At 33.6% G+C, this 18628-nt stretch overlaps 1 long non-coding RNA gene across 1 annotated transcript in view; it reads right to left on the bottom strand.

Moving 5' to 3' along the window:
- Positions 1-18628, bottom strand: part of LOC117981633 (uncharacterized) — a 49336-nt gene that overhangs the window by 13113 nt on the left and 17595 nt on the right. Inside the window, exon 3 of the long non-coding RNA XR_004673209.2 lies at positions 1453-1500. This is a non-coding gene — a long non-coding RNA (uncharacterized LOC117981633). The remainder of the gene's footprint in view (positions 1-1452; positions 1501-18628) is intronic.

An 18628-nucleotide genomic window follows, 5' to 3' on the forward strand; every position in this document is an offset into this window, starting at 1 on the left:
ATAAATAGTTGGCATCAATTATATAAAATGATATTTCATACTATTTATTATAGAATTAGGCTGTGAATATTTATCTATTACTTTGAAATTATGTACTTTTGTAGGAAAATAATATGTTAATGATGTTGAAGATAGAAATTTTCACAATTATATTTGGGATTTTTCCCTTCATACTTGCTGTTTATTGGGAATACCATATTATTTGAAATAGCAAATGTCAAAGGTAATGCAGAATTTCTGAACTCCACCTATGACTTCTAATTATTAAGATATACCTAATGCCTTTAGGGTTTTGATCATTTTATAATACTCAAAATTAAGAAGTAGATAGCTTTTCATTTAGAATTTTGGATTCCTGAGAGAGAAAGCCTGGAATTAAATCTTGTCTTTTTCACTAGGAATGTAAACATAGATAATATTATTATATATCGTTTCTCTATTTCCCTAACTACTTCAAAGCATTGCTATGAAAACTAAATGAGTTAATAATTTTAACATGCGACCGGGCGCAGTTGCTCACACCTGTAATTCCAGCACTTTGGGAGGCCAAGGCAGGTGGATCACCTGAGGAGAGGAGTTCGAGACCAGCCTGGCCAACATGGTGAAACCCCGTCTCTACTAAAAATACAAAAATTAGCAGGTTTTCGTGGTGCCTGCCTGTAATCCCAGCTACTCAGGAGGCTGAGGCAGGAGAGTCGCTTGTACCCGGGTGGCGGGAGGTTGCAGCGAGCCAAGATCACGCCACTGCACTCCAGCCTGGGCAACAGAGCGAGACTCCATCTCAAAATAAATAAATAAGTAAAAATAATTTTAAAGTGCTTAAAACAGTGTTTCACAGAAGCCAATAAATGTGTCTAGTAAATGTGATAACAATAATTTTGAACTTCACCATTTACTGTACTTTTGGTAAAAAGCAAGAGTTGTTCTAAGATATTGCAGTCATTTTTATGATTTCCAAAAAATATTATTATCATGTCAGAAACTACTATAATTTACTGTATTCTTTTTGAATCTCACCCTTTATCAGACTAAAATAGTTAATAAAAATAATAATAAAGTGGCCGGGCGCGGTGGCTCACGCCTGTAATCCTAGCACTTTGGGAGGCCGAGACGGGCGGATCACGAGGTCAGGAGATCGAGACCATCTTGGCTAACACGGTGAAACCCCGTTTCTACTAAAAATACAAAAAATTAGCCGGGCGTGTTGGCGGGCGCCTGTAGTCCCAGCTACTTGGGAGGCTGAGGCAGGAGAATGGCGTGAACCCGGGAGGCGGAGCTTGCAGTGAGCCGAGATCGCGCCCCTGCACTCCAACCTGGGAGACAGAGCAAGACTCCGTCTCAAAAAAAAAAAAAAAAAAAAAAAAAAAAAAAAAATAATAATAATAATAATAATAATAAAGCTAGCATTTAATGACCACTTTCTATGTGCTTAGCACATTTTAAGTCTCTTACCTATCCTGTGAGATGACATCCATTAGCCCCATTTTCGATGTGAAGAAGCTGAAACATGGAAAGACAAATTACCGTGCCAAAGTCATATAGTGATAATGTCAAAAGCAAGTCTAAGTTGTATGACTCTGAATCTTAAACCATGTACACTGACTCTCCAACTGCCATTTTCAAACAACTGATATTCAAATTCTAACAGTAGCTTGTAAATAATATTGGTAAAGTGAAAAAAAAGGAGTAGAGCTTAGAAGTTTTATTTTACTCACAAGTCATTATGTACTCCCAAGTTCAAAGAACCAGTTACTTTACAGACAAAAACCCCAAATAAAAGACAGGGAGAGTTGGAAATGATTTTCCCAATTCTTTGACCCATTTTATTAACATAAATCATGATAAGTAGTAGATGTTCAAAAAATTATTAAATGTATGAGTAAATAAAAATTGTAAAACCCTCATGAAACTTTTCCCCATACCTTTATAGAACCTGGTCTCAATTAAGATATAGTACAAATGTATAACAAATGTTTTTGAATCACAAAGTTTGTACCAGTATGTATAGATTCAACAATAAAATAAAGTTGAGATTATTAGGAAATTATTCAACCAGTCTGGGTTCGATTTTCCATCTTTACAATAATAACTGCAGTGAAAATTTACATTTCACTTTTTCTACTTTACCTTTTGTAAAACAGGATTATTGTCCTGTGTGAACTCCTTCTCCCACCTCCAAAAAGAATGATGAGAATATTGACCAAGCACTTAGAAAATGCTACTAGTTACATTTAATTAACAGTAACAATGAGAAAAGATTTCTCATATTACGGAAATTATAGTTATTGAGAAATTTGTAAAAATTTAAAGATACTTCATAATTAATGTTGATTTAGCTAAAGAATAATGAATATTCATAGTGCATTGGAATTTTATAGTATTTATTTCATTCTTTAGAAGCAATATATTATTAACTAAAAACATAAAAGATGAAACTATATACGATATAACCAATGTGCTTTTAATATAATTTGAAAAGATTAATTACATTATTATAAATTAAAAGTTAAATAATTTATCTTTTACTTCTGGGTTTTTCTTTTAAATGAATATGTAAGGATGTCCAAAACAAATTGTTTGATTATTTATCATAATCGAAAGAATATTTTGTTTTTTCCTACTGATCTACAATTCTCTTCCTAATACAAAGTTTCAAGGTAAGCCAGCATTAGTGTAGACCTATAGGGTAAAATGCTTAATGTTGTCTTTAAAATGTATTTTCTTGAGATTATATTATATAGATAGATAGATAGATAGATAGATTATATATTGTATCTATAGATACATAGATTATATATTCTATCTATCTATCATCTATCTATCTATCTATCTATCTATCTATCTATCTATCTATCTATCTATCTATCTTATGGTGCCCACTAAAAGATACAGATGAATATCTATGCAAATAAAATCTAGTAGACTTTTTGTTTTTTTTTACCAATAGCAACACCAAGATCTAGCTGGATGGTCAATCATAATCACCTAATTCAAATACAGTCTATCCATTTTATCCACAGTTCCTCTTTCCATGGTTTCAGTTACCCGTGGTCAACTGTGGTCTGAAAATAGGTAAGTACAGTACCACATTTACGTAACTTTTATTACAGCATATTATTATAATTGCTCCATTTTATTATTAGTTATTTTGTTAATCTTTTACTGTCTTTAATTTAAAACTAAATTTTAACAACGATATGTATGTATTTAAAAAATAATATATTTAGGCTTCGGTACTATCCACAGTTTGGCATCCACTGGAGTTCTTGGGACAAATCCCTCTTAGATAAGGAGAGACTACTGTATATGACTGCGGTAAAATCCTAAAATGTCTCCTCTAGATTTCTCGCTAGAATCCAGAGGACTGGGAGTATCATGAGAGATCATCTTCTGATTATGCCAGGTAACATGGCAAAATGAACTTTTTGCAGATGATTTTAAAGTCACTAATCAGTTAACTTTGACTTAATCCAAACAAAGATTATTTGGGTAAACCTAATCTATTCACATAAACCTTTTAACAGCAGTGATACTGCTGAAGTGGAGGTCGAAGAGATTAGAAGCAAAGCAAAGACTCAACCTGTCCTCCTTAGTTTGAATATGGAGGTGAGTGGCCTGTAGAGGCAGAGACACCCTGACTGACCTCCAGCAAGGAAATGGGGTTTTAGTCCTCCAAATGCCAACAACCGAATTCTACAAAAACCCAGTGAAACTGGAAACAGATTTGTTTTCTGAGCCTCCATGTAAAAGCCCAGCAGATGACACTGACTATGGTGTTTTGAGAACCTAAGCATAGGACAGACTATAAATTTGTGTTGTTATGTAGCTAAGCTCGTGTTAATTTGTTACTCATGAAAAGAAAACTAAGCAGATTACTCACTAATAGATAGATGTTTATCAAAAATATATTTACAATGTAATACCTGCTTTCTCCCTTTTGTCCTAATTAATCCCATGAAAGATAGATGATAAAGTACTAATGACTTTGAAAATTATTATGTAAATTAACATTACAATCTCTGAATCTTGCTTTTCAAGGTCAGTAAGAGCACATACTGTGTCTACCATTATTGTTTACTGCTCATATGCCTGATATATATCCTGATATATCTCCTAGTCGCTCAATAATTCATGAAACTTACACAAGTATTTTAAATCAATTTTTGCAATCCTATCATTTAATACCACAAGAAACAGTTTATCAAGTGCCCACATCAAACTCCTACAGGAAGTCAACAATGCATAAGAATCTGATATTATCCTCAAGTAACCTACAGCCCCAAAATGCGATTCATTATTTACTAAGTAGACCTTCACAGATGAAACTATAGGATGTTTCTAATCTTTATACTTTCAGAAAGTACAAGATTTATCTTTGCATACCATACAAATATACCTGTTGTAATTGCCCAGTCCTAGAATTATAGAGCCCAAGTTTTCATGCATTTTAATTTTGACGGATCTTGCCAAATTACACTCGAAAATAATTGCCAGGTATGTAAAAATGGTTTCTGATCTTATCATTATTTATTACTTCACAGTGAGATTGAATATTTCATGTTGATTTCCCTTTACAGTTTCCTTAGAACTGCCTGGGCAATATCGTGTCCATTTTTCCATTTTCTCTTGTCTCTTTAAAAATGATTTTTAAAAACACTTGGGAAGTCAAAGAAATTCTTTGCCTACTTATATGTTGTTTATATTTCTTAACTTTGTTGAATGTTTGCTGTATAGATATTTTCAAATTTTTTGTAAATACATTTGCAGTTTTTAACAAGGGCTTTAGTTTTGTATTTTATACACTCCTGAGTTTTTTCTTAACTCAAGGATTCAAATTGAACCTGAAAACTGCTGAGGGTGGAGAGAGAAACTCCCTATGTGTTGGAAAATCACTACCCAGAGCTATATTAATGTTGAATACATACAAAATCTGGAAAACCTTGAGGCATTTATCTAATGCAAAATACATCTCCAAATTTTCTTGACCACATTTTTTATGTCTTAGTTTTTAAATTTTAATTTTTCAGAAACATATTTTAATTTCAATTATAACTAGTAGTGATTCTATGAATGATCACTTTGTACACAGGAAAAGTAATTATAATATTAAATAATCAGCAATTTGTACCCTATCAATACAAATAGTGAAAAATTCAGTCATCTGTCTACCAATGAAATGATAAGGTGAAGGAAATGCTGGTAACTTAATCCTCCTATATGTATGTCAATGAGGGAGTGCAAGAAGGCAGGTATGTTTTAGCTGAAGTATAAAAAATGAGCACACAAGGAAGAGAGGAAGGGGAGGTTCACAGGTGTTAGAGTTTCCATTTTCCAGGATAATCTTTGTAGTTTGCTGGGAGAAATTTAGGGATTCAAAGTATTGTGAAGCTCCATTGTTTTCTTTTTTATTTCTAACTACAAATAGCGTTTGATATGTTTAAGATGGACGTTTACTACTAGTGAGCTCTAATAAATGGGAATTTTTGTTTTTGTTTTTGTTTTGTTTTTTAACTGCTCACTAACCATAATACCTATTTCTAGTGGAAATGAATATCTTGAAGAATATATGATACATTTGCAAGTAAAGTCAACAGGAAGAGAAAAAGGAGGGGAGTTTTTAAAAGGGGAAACACCAAAATCCTTTCAATAAAGGATTTTTTTCATACAGAGTATAATTTTCCTGAAAGCAATCTGTTCCCAAGGTTTTCTTTCTTTACTAAATCTAGGAGCAGCACAAATAGGTCCTTCTGTGCTACTGGATGATGAAATCAGAGCTCTCAAGGTCACTAATGTTTCAGGACTAATGGGAGTCATTGAAACTAGAAATCTTGAGGAGTATGAGGTCAGTCCTTGTCCTGAGCTATCCTGGCCTGTGTAAAAGGAATTCAAGGATAAAATGAGTAATTGTAGTGGTGTTTGTGAGATCAGAAAGATAATAGTGGCCCATCTACCGACAGCCTGACTGGAAGTCTAAGCTGCTCTTAGAAAAAGTGGCCAAAGTAAATCAATATTATATAAAGCAGATGTAGGGTAAATTAGCAAGAATGGCACATATAGGAGACTAAACTCAGCATAAAATAACATGCTATAATTGCCAGTGTGAAGCAAAGAGTGCAGTAGCAATACCAGCCTCAGTATGAGGCATAAAATTATTCTAAAGTTACTAGACAATTATGTTACAATTATTAATAACAGCTTAATATTTGGAAATGTTAAGCAATTATCCCCTGATTTCTTCTTTACCTGTTGACTTTTCTCCCAAATATGTCAGTTATTCTCCAAGATATTCATTGCCACTAGAAAGAGGGATTATGGTAAGCGAGCAGTTAAAACAATAACAACAACAAGAAAGAAAAACCTTGAATTTCCAAAGTTTAGTTCACAATATTACTCAGTACAAAAGAAAAAAAATACCTGAAACCTCTAAAACAGACCAACCACTCTTGCAACAAGATAGAATCACAGTGGGATAATTAGACAAGAAGGATGCAAGGAATTATTAGGTGTTGGCATCTGAGAGAAATTAGATTATACCTGGCTTTACTGAGCTCCTCTAAAGCTAGCATAGCAAAGAAGCAGTTGAATATTGCTTGTGCCATGTAGATTGCTCCAGAAGATGTAGTGTGAAATGAGATTAAAAGCAGCCTTTTAGAAAGGAAAGAGATGCTACAATAACGTCCATAGGGACCAAAACTGGAATGTCAGAGAAGGTGAGCAGTGGAAACCAACATGGACTGATGATGATCACATAGAAGTGTGTTTACACATGCATTTATAAGAACCCCTCCCCTTGCCCTCACTCCACACACCAACAACTTGTTTCCAATTTGGAGCAACAGAGATGTGCTGAATTGCCATGTTGGCTAAGTCAATGTTTCTGCCACCTAAAATAATAGGGTTCAAAACAGAAATGTAGATAAATTATATAAAAAATTAAATTTTAAAAAATATTGTATTTTCTGCATCCTTAATACACATTTCTTTTGAGACAGGGTCTCACTCTTTTGCCCAGGCTAGAGTGCAGTGCCACGATCTCAGCTCACTGCAATCTCTGCCTCCCAGGTTCACTCGATTCTCTGCCTCAGCCTCCTGATAGCTGGGATTACAGGTACACACCTCCATGCTCCATTAATCTTTTATTTTCTTATTTTTTTCCTGTTTTTTGTAGAGATGGGGTTTTGCCATGTTGCCCAGGGTGGTCTCAAATTCCTGGGATCAAGCAATGCCCCTGCCTCAGACTCTCAAAGTGCTGGGATTATAGGCATGAGTCACCATACCTGGGCCCTAATATGCAATCATAATAAAAAAATTTTAAACTGTGTAAATCTAAAGTGAGTTAGAGAATTCCTTGAGTCAAATAGAAAAAACTAGTTGTGAGACAATAAAACATGTAATGCAGGATAAAAAAAAAAGAGACAGTAGAAACAGGACTGAGACCCTCATTCACCTGCTAGTGGCTAGAAATTGTGTTGGTCACATTATGATGATGGATTAATGATCAAAGAAAGATGTACATTATTATCTTCACAGTAATTAGTTTTACATGAAACTAATTAGTTATATCTACACCTGTTATTGGCCTGACAATTCCTCAAGTAGTTCACCAATGGTCTTGCTAGGTCTTCTAAAAGAATTTTGTTCAGTTTATTCATTTTTTATTCAAAAATCATTTACTGAGAATCAAATACTGTGTGAGGTACTGAATAAGATAAAAAAGAGAATTGGCTTCTTCTCTCATGAGACTTAGAGTCCAAATTGGAGATACATGGTAAGCAAGTACTTGCTTGAGTCAGTTTTACCTGTCAGCCATGATAAGTGCTAATAAATAATACAAAGTAAACAAGCAGGCATATAAGAAGAGGATCTGCCAGTCCTGGAGGTGGGAGGGAAATTAGTGGTGATGGTGAGTGAAGTATCCCTTAGGATAATGATGTTTAAACTGAAACCTTAAAAATAGAGTCATTAACCAGATGGGTGAGATAGAAAAAGGGAGAAAATATTTAAGACAGAGAGATCGGTGTATATTTAATTTCTGAATTTAAATGTTCATTATTAATATTAAAGCTACTATACAGTAGTCCCCTCGTATTGGCAGGAGATATTTTCCAAGACACCCAGTGGATGCCTGAGATTGAGGGTAGTGTGGAACACTGTACACACTATGTTTTTTTCTATACATACCTACCTATGATAAAGTTTAATGTATAAATGAGTCACAGTAAGAGATTAACAATAACTAATAATATAATAATTGTACTATAATAAAGGTTATGTAAATGCGGTCTTTTTTTTTCTCTCTCTCTGTTAAAATATCTTACACCATACTTGCATATTTTCAGACTGTGGTTAACCACAGGAACTGAAACTGTGAAAAGCAAAACCATTGTACCTACTAAATTAAGAGGACTGTAATCAGTGTAACTCTAGGGAGATCCTGATATCCTTACTTAAAAGTTTTACCTAAAACCAAATAATCAATAGTTATAAGTAGTAGTGTACTTTAAACTAGGTTTAGGGCCTATAAGGGGTCCTTATTACAATGTATGTAATCCCTGAAATATATTTACGTATCTACAAAAATATTTAAGACCAATAAAGATGAGAGAAAACCTGAATGTGAGATTAATTAGATCCAGAAGGCCAGATTTTGCCTAACAACAGGAAAATGTAGAGACACCTAAACTTAATAAGATTAATTTTTTAAAATCATGCAATTTTAACTCACATCATGTAATGTTAACTCACATATTTATAGCACATGCCCTCTTGCAGCTATAGAGAAGCAATGAGTTTAGAACCTAGGTTGCAAAGGCATATAGCTAAAACTGAAAGCTGCAGGATGGCCTACATTGTTAATAGCACTCACATAATGAATTATAAAGCTGATCTCCAAATGTTTTGGAGCTGAATACTTTGCAGCAATATTTCTAGCTGAGAAGCTAATAGGAAAAATTCAAAAAAAAAAAAAAAAAAGCTTGTGACTTGATGTACTGGGATATATTACGTCAGCTTTCAGTTCTCACATTTGTTTTCTGCCTGGCAAATTTTCATTTATCCATCAACTATTACCTTTGATGCTACCTTATAAAAAACAAATAATCCAGTGGTTCCCAACAGATCTAATACTACTTCTCCTTGGTTCTACTGCTCTGTATAAATGTTTAGATTGAAGTCCTTAACTTCTAGAATCAAAAATTTTTAAATATAGTTTAATTGCCTCATTTTTTCCAAAGATCTCAAGATCAGGAATATGCATTTTATTTGTTTCCATAAATACCCAAAACTAAGTAATATATGCATAATTTATATTTTGTGAATAATTGGCTAACTACTCAAATACTTTTTTGATTATAAAATTAGCCTACAATTTTAGATGTAGTTTAAAAAACAAGTGTGGTTTAGGCATTCTCTGACCTTTGGAGGAATCGTCATTTTTATGTATGGATATTTTTGAGGGGAAGATACAGGTACTTACTACCATAGCTGAAATGTAGAAGATAGGGTGTGATATCACAATTCAGGACTGCCCAATTAGATCCATCAATTGGTGAGATTGGCCTTTCAAAAAATAACTCAGACTCATGACAGCATCTAGGGGATGAGGCTATTTTTGTGGTGTGGCTTCTTTGTGTCTATAAAACATGCTACTGGGATTTTGAGTGAAATTGCATTATATTTATATAATTTAGGAAAAACTTTCAGCAATAATAAATTGTATTTTGTATCCATAAATGTAACATATATGTAATTATTTTATGTATTAAGGATTGCCCAAATTTTTATATTGTTTTTCAATAAAAATATTTTACTTCATTTGTTAAATTATTAAAAATATAATTTGTTGGCCAAGCACGGTGTCTCACACCTCTAATCTCAGCACTGTGCACTGTGACAGGCCAAGGTAGGAAGATCGCTTGAGCCCAGGAATTTGAGACCAACCCAGGCAACATAGTGAGACCCCCATCTCTACAAAAATAAAACAATTAGCTGGGCATGGCAGACCAAGACTGTAGTTCCAACTACTCAGGAGGCTGAGGTGGGAGGATCACTTGAACCTGGGTAGTTGAGGCTTCAGTGAGCTGTGATTGCACCACTACACTCCAACCCGGGCAACAGAGCAAGACCCTGTCTTCAAAAATATATGCATACATATAATTTGTTAATACATTTATCTTTTTAATTTTTCTTTTTTTGTCATCAAGTACAAGTGTTAATTTTTGTGTTTTCATCTTATAACCATCAAAATTCATAATTTTCTTCTGAGAATCACTTGAAGAGATTCCCTTACAAGGTATCTATCAAAACTAGAAAATTAGCATTGAACAAAACCATTATCTAATTTGTAAACTGTACTCAGGTTTTGCCAGTTGGTCAAATAATTTCTTTTATAGTAATAGAAAATCTGATCATGAATTGCATTCAGTTTTTTGGCATGTCTCTTTAGACACATTTAGTACAGAAATGTTCCTAAATTTTTCCTATAAATTTCATGAATTTGCCATTTTTGAACAGGACAAACTACACATTTTATAAGACTTCCTTCAGTTTCGTTTGTCTAATATTTCCTCATGAGTAAATACCCGTTGTACATTTTTGGCAGGAATACCAAAGAAGGGATGCTGAGTTTGCCTCAGTGTATCACATCAGGAGCTACACTCTGTTGATTACTCCCATTATTGACAATGTTTAACCTTAATCATTTGGTCTAGGTAATGAGTGCCAGGTTTCCTCACTGTGCTTACATCACTATTTCACACTTTGTAAATATCTTGTGGGCAGACACTTTTAAGACATATGTAAGTATTTTGTTACTCTCCAAGTATTTACTCACCAATTTTAGTATTCATTAATATTCTTGACTGAATCAATTATTATTGTTGCCAAATTATGCTTTCCTCTTTCCATCATTTTTTCTCCTTGATTAGTTGGCAATGTACTGGAAGAAATCAGTTTCCCCTCCTTCCTTTGTTTCACTCATTCATTTACTTTTTTGCATTACTATGGATTTATTGATTCTTATTTTATTCAATTGTTTATTTTTTTTTTAGTTTTACATGTTTTTTCCTGCTCAGATTTTCCCAGATTTGTCCAATAGGTCAAATTTTCCCAGACTTGACATCTTCAAGCTAACTTGTTTCTTTTTGATATGCGTTGCCATTCTTCCAGCAGCTCACCTCTTTGGAACAAGAAAATGCCCCAGGCTAATGTTATGCTTTTTTTTTTTTTTTTTTTTTTTTTTTTTTTGCCTCAGGTGGGTAATAAGCCATTTATCTAAAGAACCCTGGCTCCTCTAGGGAGAACAGTATTCAATAAGTAAAATGTGAGTGCTAATTGGGCTCACTCTTACTGAGGTTCATTGCATCCAGACCCTCTCAAGGAACAGAATTAGGAAGTAAAATGTATACTCACATTCACATGTCCATAGATGTGTGCATGCCCAGACATATAGGAACACTCAGGGCCAACAAGTTTACATTGTTTAGGGATTTGTAAATTGACAGCTTACACCTAGTCAAACTTGTAGACAGCCTATTCTGACTAAATAACAAATGGAGCATTAAAAAAAATATTAAAGCTATCTACCTGAGCTCTACTAAAATAACGATTATGCAATACTTGGTGGTTCATAATCTGGAAATAAAGCTTGTCTTATGAAACTAATAAAGGATCCTCAGTAGCTGTAAGTGGAAGTCTCTATGTACCCCAAAGCTTGCCTGTGATTGATTTTCTTTTCTTGCTGTACCATATCTTTTACCTCTGTGAAAGTCCTGCATATTTATGCTCTGTGAAGTCTTGTGATTCCTTTCAGCTATCCAATATGTGTAATCTTTGCAACATATATTAACCTAAATAAATCTATATTCGGTTCTATATCATACTATCTAAAAATACACAGACAAATCATCAGGTTATACTGATAACTCCAATCCCAATCTAGCAAAACCCCAAAGGTGTTGCTATCCTTTGTCCTTTCCCTACTCTAACAGTCAGAAACCATTATCCAAAAAACATTTACTTATTTGCTCAAATTGTGAATGTACAAAAAGTATTTTCAGAAAAATATACTAATTAGAGCTTCTTATCTATTTGAGTTCTTTGTTGTCTTTTTCATAAAGATGTGTAATTCTAATACTGTGTTCAAAAGTTACTTGAGTTAATATTGTTTTTAATCCTATAAAAATGTGGTTTTTTTATTCATTTGATATCTAGGTTTGTTCGTTTGAGTCTGTATTAAATTTGGGGGATTTTCTTTCCATCCTTGCTGATAGTATTTATTTATTTATCTATATATCTCTGTATTCATTTATTTGTGAGAATATGAAAACTTAAAATGGTTTGAAAATGCAGGACTGTGTAAAAAGATATATTCAAAGAAGTATTATCTTCCCTGATTCCCCAGATCCTTTCCATCCCACTTCTACCTATACCCTAAAGGTAACCAGTTTCATTAATCTCTATGTTACCTATTGTGGGAGTTTCTTTGGTTCAAAATTGCAGATATATATATGCATGTTCTTATTTCTCCTTTTTTCTTACACAAAAAGTAGGAAACAATATATTAGGAGTAAGCAAACATTTTCTGTAAAAAGCCAGATAAGAAGCAATTTAGGCTCATTAGGCTAAGAAGCAAATCAGTGATATGCAGATGCTTATGTAACAAGAGAAAAAGAAATGCAAAAATTGTAATTGATAAAATTATAAATACATATATAATTTTATTATATATTAAACTTGCATACAATTTTTTTGCAATACATGTCTGCTAAGTAGAAGAATGGTATTGTTTGGACAGATGTTTTTCAATTAAGTTTCCAAGTTAGCGTTTCTATTAAATAAATTGCAAAACTTCATGTGTTACTTCTGATCTGTAATCGCATTTTACATAGGTCATCTGTGAACATGCCTTTGCTCATAGATAAATTCTGCTATCAATCTATGAGCATATGGTTTTAATTGAGAATATTTTCCATTTAGAGGACATTTACAGACATATTAAACTCTTCTATTGTTATGTACGTCATTTAGCATACCATCACATTGCAGATCAATCACTTCCAAATGAATATTAGTAGAAGCTCCTCAATTACACAGTTAAGTGGATTGAGAAATGTGGAAATTGTATTTGCACTTGCATTGATGTCTGAAAAATGTTGCTGGAATGTAATTTAAACTTTGAAAATATATTTGCTGAATTTTTTGTGAGAGTGGAGATTTTGCATCTTGTTTTAACTTTGACAGCATGAAAAGTGTATTAAGGACTTAGACATTATTTGTAATTCAAACAGCAGTAATCCCTGTCAAAATAACACTGTCACAATATAAGTTTCATACATGAACACTGTTTTACCTTGTGATTTTAGATTAAATTCACTAAGAAATGTTATCAACATGTGGCAAAGCTAATTTCCAAAAATATTCAGTGTTCAATAATAGTAGTTGAGAATGAATCTCCATAGGTAGAAGAATATCAATCTTAGCCTTAAGTTCAAAAGCTTAAAACAAAAGTTTATAAGGTAAGACATGAAACTGCTGTGATGTAGGGCTACTCAGTACATTAAGTCTATTATGACAAAAACTTACACAATTAATCATGGTTGAGTTCACAATTCTTAATGACATTGTCCATTGACTCTACTAATTTAACAACATATGCTATGTTAAATATTTTCCTCTTCCAAATACCTGCTGATACATAATACAATGAACACCATAGGATTTAAACACCTTAAAATTTCACAATCTTTGTAAATTTGTCCAGTTAAGCCTTTCTTCTGCCCCACATATATTTTTACTATCATGAATTTTAACACTTCTTAGCAGATTCCTCTTCAGGTTATACTAAATTAGTATTTTCTCAACTTTTCCTAAAACATTTTGCCCTGTAATTGTTCTACATACACTATTAACAGAGGCTGACTCTCTAATTGTTTAATCACTTCATCTTTTAATCATTTATTGAGTCTGAATAAATGGGCAGTATCACTTTCTATTCTTTAAAACTCAATGCAAACAACTAGAAAAGCAATTGCTTTGTTTTTTGATTGACTATTGGCATTGCTCCAAATGTTTTAAACCCTTTAAAGAACTATTCTTACTAAGAGTCTTATATTCTTACACAAATTTATTTCTTTGGACATATTTCTTAGGCTGCTGTAATCACACAGTAGTTCACTAACTTCCTATTAATAAATACTTTTTATTGTATGGCTAGCAAATGAGCCACTTGAAACCTTATTTTCATTATGGCTTCTCTTTTAATTTTAAGTTTCATAAAAATTATGTTGTAATAAAATATTCTATTATAAATACCTCATTTTTTCTTACCATTGCTTTCCTGCAAATTGAAAATATTATGATGAGTGCTAACAACTCAAAAACAAACAATTCAATTGACAAATGGGCAAATAAGTTGAACAGATATTCTCAAAAAAGATATAAACATATTTAATGACCAATAAGCATATTTAATGATTCAACATCATTAACCATTAATGAAATGTAAATCAAAATTACAATGAGATACTACTTCACACTGTCTAGGATGGCTTTTGTTTTTTTAATAAAATGAAACATAAATGATGGCAAGGATATAAATAAATTGGAATATTTGAAATGTTTGTGGTGAGAATATAAAATAATGTATCACTTTGTAAACAATTTGGCAGTTTCTTAAAATGTTTAACATAATTTTACTGTATAATGCAACAATTCTACTATTAGGTATTTATTTGAGAGAAATGAAAACCTATGTTTACACAAGGACTTGCACATGGATATTCTTAGAAGCATATTCACAATAGCAAAAATTGGCTTAGGTTTGACATTAATTCCTTGAAATCAAAATGTCACAGTGTTTTATTAGTCATAATGAGGCTTACACATCTCAGTCTATATCAGAAGCCTTACACCAGTATGCCTCACAATGAATCAAATGTGATTATAGACTCATCCTGTGGTTACTTATCTGGTCCTCTCAATATGTTGTGGGAATAGTTAGTTATATCTAGAAGATGAGAAGATTCCTAATTGGTTTCTCGATCTATGGAATCAGGGCTACTATAAAACATAAGGCAAGTGAAAACCCTTCAAACTACTGACTTTTGCCAGGAAAGTAAGACAAGAGCAATATCACATCTCTAGGATAATTGCAGAGATTAAAGAGGGATACAGGAGATGATGATTCTTACCATATCCCTATGAGAATTATATTTTGCCCAGTGCAAATAGCACATGGATAATAATGATTAGTTATTGGAAATGTAGACACATTCATATGCCAATCTCAGCTGTGGTTCCAGATGAAGTATTCTTATTCTAACAAATTAATGCAATATCTGATACTTAATACACAGATATATGCAGTTATTGACCTAAATTATGCTTTAATTCCTATTTATATCAGAATAATAATCAGAAGCAGTTTGGTTTAATAGTGGCAGAAGGCAGTCAAATGCCTAGGCAGATAGGGGCAAGTCCCCAGTGAAACCCCACCTTCAAGCCAAAGACAATTTAAAGCCTGAAAGCCAAGCTACAAGTCAAATCCACTGATCAGACCGAGAACCTCTCTTCCTGTTTGGCACACTTTCCTGTGATTGACCCTCATACTTCACCTATTTTACATGTACCTACTCTTCCCTAATTGTTTTTTTTTTTTTTTTTTTTTACTGTTCTGCCCACCTTTGAGTGGTGTCTTTGTTTTAGCTTTTTTGCATACTCACAAACCAATCAGCACACACTCCCCCATTCTGAGCCCATAAAAGCCCAGACCCAGCCACACTGGGAGACAAATCACCCAATGTGTCTGGTGGGGATGGAGGGGACCATCCTCATGTCCCTTCTCTGCTGAGAGCTGTTTCACCGCTCAATAAAATTATTCTCCACTCTCCTCACCATTCAGTTGTTAGAGTAGTCTCATTCTTCTTGGACACAGGACAAGAACCTGGGACCTGCCAAAGAGCTGGGGTGAAAGGAGCTGTAAGCTGTAACCCTCTCATCCTTTGCTGGCACCAGGCAGGGGTGGAGCTGGGCTAGCCCTGGAGCCATGGGTCAGAGCAGTGTGATAGGAACAAATAAGCAGAGGCCTGGCCAGCCACAGAAGTAGAATTCTGGTTAGCAAAAGCAGGGCCAAGAAAAATCCCATTTCATTTCTACATGGCAAGAGCAGCACAATACTTCCATTGTCTTAATTAAGGGTTAAGGTAACTCTTCTCTTTGTTATAATGTTATGTGGGGTATCTTTGATCATCTTAATATCTCAAAAAGTACAAAGTTGAATATTACAGTAATCATATTTCACTAATTTTCCTGGTGAACTGAAAGTAGTAAGCAATCTAGATACCTTGGTAAAAATGTAGATATACCTTGGTAAATGATTGCATGTCACAGAGAGGAAGATATATCCTGAAAAGTTCCTGGCTTCCCATGTTAGCAGAAGTTCTAGGAATCCAGTGGTTTGGGGCATATTGGAGTATTTTTCTAAACAGAATGTTCTGAGCTTTACTACCTGATGCAAAAAGGCCAAATGTTTGTGGTTATGCCTCTGATATTTGAAGGCAATATGTACCATATGCAGGCATATTGTTCAGATTCACTTATTATGTATCCTAGAAGTCTGTCTATTTTCAATAATATCTGAGGCAAAACAAAAGCAAACAAAAGGCTCTATAGTAGGTAGAATAGCTCTTTTCCCATTTGGGCAACATGGCAAAGCAGTTGTTCTTTTCCCATTTGGGCAACGTGGCAAAGCACACCCAGTGATCTCGGTAGCATTGTTGTCAAACATAAATGCCAGAGAAAGCCTTTGCCACACTCCAATAGAGAAGTCCAAAATTTTGCAACTGTAATTTTTTGAGAAAGATCATGCTAATTTATTATGACTTTCTAATCTAGAAAATTTACCTATTGGGTACTATACTCAGTATCAGGGTGACAAGATTCACATTCCAGACCTCAGTATCACACAATATTCCTATGTAGCAAATCTACACATATACCCCTGTATCTAAAATAAAAGTAGTTTTTTTAAAAAAGTAGTTTCTGCCCAATACTGGGCACTAGCAGACACTAAATATACAATCACAGGACATCACGGTACCTATCAGGAGCTATATGTTATCTGATCAAATAAATCACAAAATTAGACATTGATAGCAGATTTTTTTTTTCATGTAACAGAATGGAATAGGTGAGACCGGGCCTAATAAGGTCCAGAAGGTGAAGCGAAGCTCATAAGCAGTTGGCTGAAGCTTCCTAGTCATTTCTCCTACTTCACTCCCTTTCTTTCAAGCTACATTTATGTCTTCATGAGGAATTTACTCTAACAAGAAAGTGGAGAAGAGAGAAAGGCAAATGCAAAATGAGAAAGCAGTGATTAAGAAATTAATATCTGACAAAATTGAATTAAAAGTGAAATAATACAAAGAGACACATAATAGTGACAAAAATATAATCCATAGCAAAGATCTAAATACCATGAGTCATTTAGATAGCCTCAAAAATTCACTAAGCATAGCAAAAGAAGTCTAAGGGAAAAACAGTGTGAACTTAATTGTAATATGAAAGTTAAAATCGCCTCCATCTATGGAATATCATGTAAGAAAGAGTAAACTAAATTACTGAACTTAATGAAACTGATGTAGCTCACATTCTGAAATAATAAATATATCTACTTTCAAGTCCCCAACTCTTATAAATAACAAGGCATACGTTTACCAAACCAGAAAAAAACTGGAATAGTTAAATTTATAGTTTAAAGTAAAATATTCTGAACAAACGCTTAATGTAAAACTATAGCTAATAGGAAAAAAGGAAATAAACCCAAAAGTATCAAAATATTTGTAAAGGCTTTATTAAAACACTTTTGATTTAAAATTGGACTTTCTAATTTAGCTTCCAAAATGCATATAGTAGAGGTATATCAACCTAAGAGGGAAAGCAACACCTTAACATACTTCATTACTATTTAATTAGTAAATATGTAATATGAAATGATGATGTTACTGACACAAGGGCAAATACATATCTGGGTGTTTTCGTTTTGTATTGCTTCTGTAACAGATTACCATAAAGTTAGTGGTTAAAATAATAGACATTTATCATCTTAGGAGTCTGCAGATGAGAAGCATAGATCGGCTTAGCTAGGTTTACAAGGCCTAAATCAAAGTGTCAGCTGGCGTGGGCTTTTATCTCGAGTATTTGAGAAAGAATCTGCTTCCATGCTCTTTACATTTGTTGGCTGAATTCAGTCCCACAAGATTGTAGGACTTGCTGTCAGCTGGGCTTCCTTCTCATTTTCTAAATGCTGACTGCATTGCATCCTTGGCTTGTGGCACTCCCCATTTTGAAAACCAGCTATAATACATCAAATTCTTCTTGTACTTCAGATGTCTCTGACTTCCCCTTCTATCACGTCTCTTTGACTTTCCATTCGGTCCTCATCTGGGAGATAACTTTTATTTTAAGTGCTCATCTGATTACATTGGTTTCATACAGATCATTTCGGGTAATTGTCTAATTTTGATATAAACTGACAAGCAACCTTAATTCCATCATAAAAATCCCTTTTGCCACGTAATTGAACATATTCATGAGTGTGATACTAGGTATGAGAGATGGCAGAGGTCTGGGG

The sequence above is a fragment of the Pan paniscus genome, chromosome 11, assembly GCF_029289425.2.
Source record: "Pan paniscus chromosome 11, NHGRI_mPanPan1-v2.0_pri, whole genome shotgun sequence".
Classification (NCBI taxonomy): Eukaryota; Metazoa; Chordata; class Mammalia; order Primates; family Hominidae; genus Pan; species Pan paniscus.